Source organism: Ammodytes marinus (assembly GCF_949987685.1).
Source record: "Ammodytes marinus genome assembly, chromosome: 9".
NCBI classification, from domain to species: domain Eukaryota; kingdom Metazoa; phylum Chordata; class Actinopteri; order Uranoscopiformes; family Ammodytidae; genus Ammodytes; species Ammodytes marinus.
The window spans coordinates 28,229,029-28,234,028 of NC_137213.1; positions in this window are offsets into that span (position 1 = coordinate 28,229,029).

Genomic DNA, 5,000 nt, shown 5'->3' on the forward strand with positions numbered 1-5,000 from the left:
CACACACACACACACACACACACACACACACACAGAACATCTGGTTCAATCCAACACGCTAAACTTGTCTCTGTCTCATAAAAGCCGCGGCCCCCGGACCCCCAAAGGTCATCCACTTTATTTGATATATTTTTTTCTGCTCGTTTTAACTGTCGGTGAAATACTCAGACTGGAAACAGCAGGACAGGTAGAGGAAACAGGGTCAATCACACACACACACACACACACACACACACACACACACACACACACACACACACTTTAACCTTCAGAAGAAACAGCACAGAGACAGAGACAGAGAAGCCAACGGAGCACTGGCAGATAGACATGTCAATCAACAAATAGTACTAGAACCAATCCCAAATATCTTAGAAGTTTAGACAATTTCCCTCACATATAGAGAGCACCTTACATATCTTGACAACACTTTTAAATATGAAGCGCTCGCCTCGTCCATGCTTGAAGGATGGCTGATGTCCATGTGGTGTTTTGTGATTTTTAGTCCATTAACACTAATTGTGTACGAAAGCAAAACGTCAGGCTCTTAACTAGGACTTATAATACATTGTGTTTGGGGGGAGGCTTCTTACTAGGTCTTACAATATATTGGTTGCGTTCCGAATTGCATACTTTCTACTATATAGTATGTAGAAAGAAGATTTAGGATGTCCCGATTCTTGTGGCCAGATTTAGGATGGTTAGAAGTACCCGGATGTCCTACTTCATGCGGCCAAGATTGTTAGTGTTGAAAAGTGCATCCTATTTGGGCAATTCTGACCCACAATCCAGTGCGCACGTGAAGTGACGTCACATCGACGAAGCCTCCATATGAAAACAAACGGGGATGCGACGGATATAAAAGCAAGAGGCAAGATCAAGGCGCAATGTTATGATGAAATAAAAGAGTAAAAGTATGTCCCAATAGTATGCCTACTGCATCCTAACTAGATTATTTTTATCGTCGGATGTAGTATGTAGAATAGAAAAAAGAAAGAGTATGTGATTCGGAACGCAACCATTGTGTTTAGGGGGAGGCTTCTTACTAGGTCTTACAATATATTGTTTTTAGGGGGAAAATAACAAAACAGAACCAAAATGTTTGACAGTGTTGAAAAAAGCAGGAAAGGCAAGTGTCACTTGTTTTGGTCATGGGTTCTTCTTCTTCTTCTTCTTTTCGATTATTGGCGGGTTGCAACCGTAACTTTTTTGGTGCATACCGCCACCAACTGTACCGGAGTGTAATAACCGCATTTATGTCATATAAAATATAATATATATATATAATGAATAAATAAATAAATAATCAGATAACTAGAGGAGGAAACAATAAAAAAGGGAGGGGGGGGGGGGGGTAAGGCTATACAAATACTACATTATTGATGTCTGTCTCTATGTCTGTCTGTATCTGTCTCTGTGTGTGTGTGTGTGTGTGTGTGTGTGTGTGTGTGTGTGTGTGTGTGTGTGTGTGTGTGTGTGTGTGTGTGTATATTTTACATGTAATCTATATTCTAAAAAATATAATTCGGTAATGCTTGTAGAATATTGATAGGTCTGATTGACGCTCCGTTTGATTGAGCTGGTAATGAATGAATTAATGAATGAAAACCTTTATTTATACAAACTCGAAAGGCATTGAGGTTCCCCTCATTCACAACGCCGACGAGCGCACAACAAACACAACAACAACAACAACAATAACAACAGAGTGACATAGAATAAAACAGAGAAACACAAAATCCTAGCAAGACAAAAAAGATCAGAAGAAATAAAGAATTGCAATAAAAGAGCTTAAAAAATGAATTCAGTTAAAACAAATGCAGTGGTGATGGTGAACATTAGAAATCATAGATTTAAAAGAACAAAAAGTGGGGAGAATGGTCATTTTGAAGTTGCTCTGAAGGGCATTCCAAGAGGTGGGGGCACAATAGCTAAAGGCAGTTGTTCCCAGTAATGATGTCATGCGCTACGATGACGTAATGCACACTTGAGTTTTTTATGAGAGCTGCAGTGGACACAGTAATATATAGATTTTCAACCGTTTGACAATATAATTAAAAAAAAATTAAAAATCAGTAAACGTCTTTCGAACTGGATTTCATCTCCTGTCAAGATAGTTCTCTTGGTCAATGCAATTGTTTGTAAAGCTATTTTCTGATAACGGCCGGGTTTATTCATTCATCTGTCACCAGTTTATTTATTTAATTTTTAACTGTACTCATTTCAATCTTCATATAGTCTTGTCCCTGATCTTGTATTTTACTTTACCTGACGTTGAATGTGGTGTATGAGAATTGTGGTTGATTGTTCTTATTGTATCATGGTGCTGCCTTGTTGGCCAGGTCATTCTTGAAAAAGAGATTTTAATCTCAATGAATTTTACCTGGTTAAATAAAGGATATTGATTGATTCACGTTTATGGTTTATCTTTTTTAATATTATTTTTGGAATTTGTTACTTTATTTAACCGATTTGGAGAGAGAGTTGAAAAGGGGGCAGAGAGGGGAAGACTCAGGAAGTGAACAACCCAGGTTGGATTTGAACCCGGGTCTGAAGAGGACTGAGACTCTAGGGGGACGCTGTAACCACTACACCACAAGCACTCCCCAGTATATGATATATTATATATATTTCTCTTTTTTATATTACAGTGACAGTTTTCTGAATAACGACTCTGAGGGTTGGGGCCTTCCTACAACTCCAAAAAAACATAACATTTAACCGACTCACTTACTGTACATTGCTCTCAGATCTTTCCGGAGATTCTTCCAGGATTCTTCAGACAGGGACGACTTCTTTGGGGCAACGTGCCCAGGATCGGGGCTCCGGATACGGGAAGCACAACATCCAGGATGGGGGGGTTTTTCATGGATAAGTGGGTCTCAGCAGAGGAGAGCAGAGCGTGTTACACTCGTTTCATGGGGCATTTGAAGGAGGGAAGTGGGACAGAGAGAGAGAGAGAGAGAGAGAGTCAATGCTTGGAGGGATCTTTGGCTCCCGGAAGATGTTTTGTTACAGAAGTCTGTGTATTGAGTTTATTATAAGGCCTATTGTAAAGTTTATTTTGGACATACTACACAGTAAATTCCCCAGTGTTAAATATGCAGTGTCAAACTCCATTAACTCTATCTGAGTTAATATAACAACAGCTGGAGTAGAATGCCTCCTAGTGTTGGTGTCAATTTCGGTAGTTAAAAGACGGGGTGTAGAAAGTACTCTATAAGGCTTTAAATAACACTATACAGTGTATTTTTAACTCTATTTTGAGTTAATTTAACTCTAAAATTGTAACACTTTGAAGAGAGTTAATTTAACTCCAATTCTGAGTGGGACCAAATACACTCGGAAATGGTGTTAAATTTAACTCTTTTAGTGTTATTTTAACACTTCAAAATTTACTGTGTACAGATGAACAGGCTAAATGGTTTAGCGTATAGATATCATCATGAAACTTTCCCACTTGATGACTTCTGTGTTCTGTGGGTGTATTAGTATTGTACAGTTTATTTTGGACATACAATGCATAGGCTAGGGCTTAAAAATGCATTTCAGACATGTTTTTAAGGACAAAATGTATCATAAATCAGACAATTAACAACATATGAACACATCTTTCTGTAATAACCTTTACAATAGCGTTCAGAATGACTATGCTTGTGTTTTTAATGCATATTTTAAATGCATATTTTTAATTATTGTATTCATAATAGATCTTTAAAATGTATTAGTTAATTATTTGGTTTTAATTACAAACTGAAAAACGTATACTTACTTCAGTAGCACACCCCATGTCCAAGTGTCCCTGGGCAAAGAGACACTGAACCCTGAATTGCTCCCGATAGTTAGCTTGCACCCTACGTGGTAGCTGCTGCTGCTGCTATCGGTGTATGAATGTGTGTGTGATTGGGTGAATGTGTACAAAACAATGTAAAGCGCTTTGAGTCTGTGAAAAACCAGGGAAAAGTGCTATATAAGTGGAGTCCATTTACCATTTACGGGAATGTCACGCGTACAGGGAGGTCGGATAAGCGCTTGTTTGAGAGGTGACACCTGTTTTTTCCTTTTTTTCCAATTTTTCATCTGAGGAGACACCTGTTTCTGCTCAAACAGTGCGAGGGGCTTATTTTTTTTCTAAATTTTTCTACGTTCGTGTGGAGGATGTAGGGGTCACGGATGACACTATGCATGTGGTATTTTGGGGAGGAAGTTGCAAAAAGGGGGGGAAGACGTTTTGGCCGTAAATCAAGATGGTAGACAAAGGAAACTTAACTAGAGGAAGTTCTCCAGATTTTAACATCCATTCCACTTGTCTGACATCTGGAGATTTTTTTTTTTTTGGTTTTGACCTCAAAGATCTAATGCTGTCGACACTAAGCATGGACTAAACATTTGCTCTCTCTCTCTCTCTCTCTCTCTCTCTCTCTCTCTCTCTCTCTCTCTCTCTCTCTCTCTCTCTCACACACACACACACAGAAATAGATAGATACACAGACACACACACACGCACACAGACACACACACACGCACACAGACAGACACACGCATACACACACACACGCACACACTCACACACACACACACACACACAGACAGACAGACAGACATACACACACAAACACATGCACACACAATAACATGGGTTTAACTCTTCAACACCACTTTTTAGTTCTAAAAAAGCATCCGTTCAGCACTGAATGTGAGGAATTACATGCATCATTGCTCTGCCAAAAGCTGCACAACACACACACACAGAGAGAGAGAGACACACACGCACACACACACAACCACACACAACCACACGCACACACACACAACCACACACACACACACACACACACGCGCACGCACACACACACACACGTTTCACAAAAAAGTAATCCGTTTGGAGTGACTTCTAACACATCTTCAGTACAGAATGTTTGGAATGTGTTATTGCATTGAAATGCGATCCCACTGTTACTGCGCCCGGTTAATATCAAAGTGTCGCCAAGACAACTGGATGA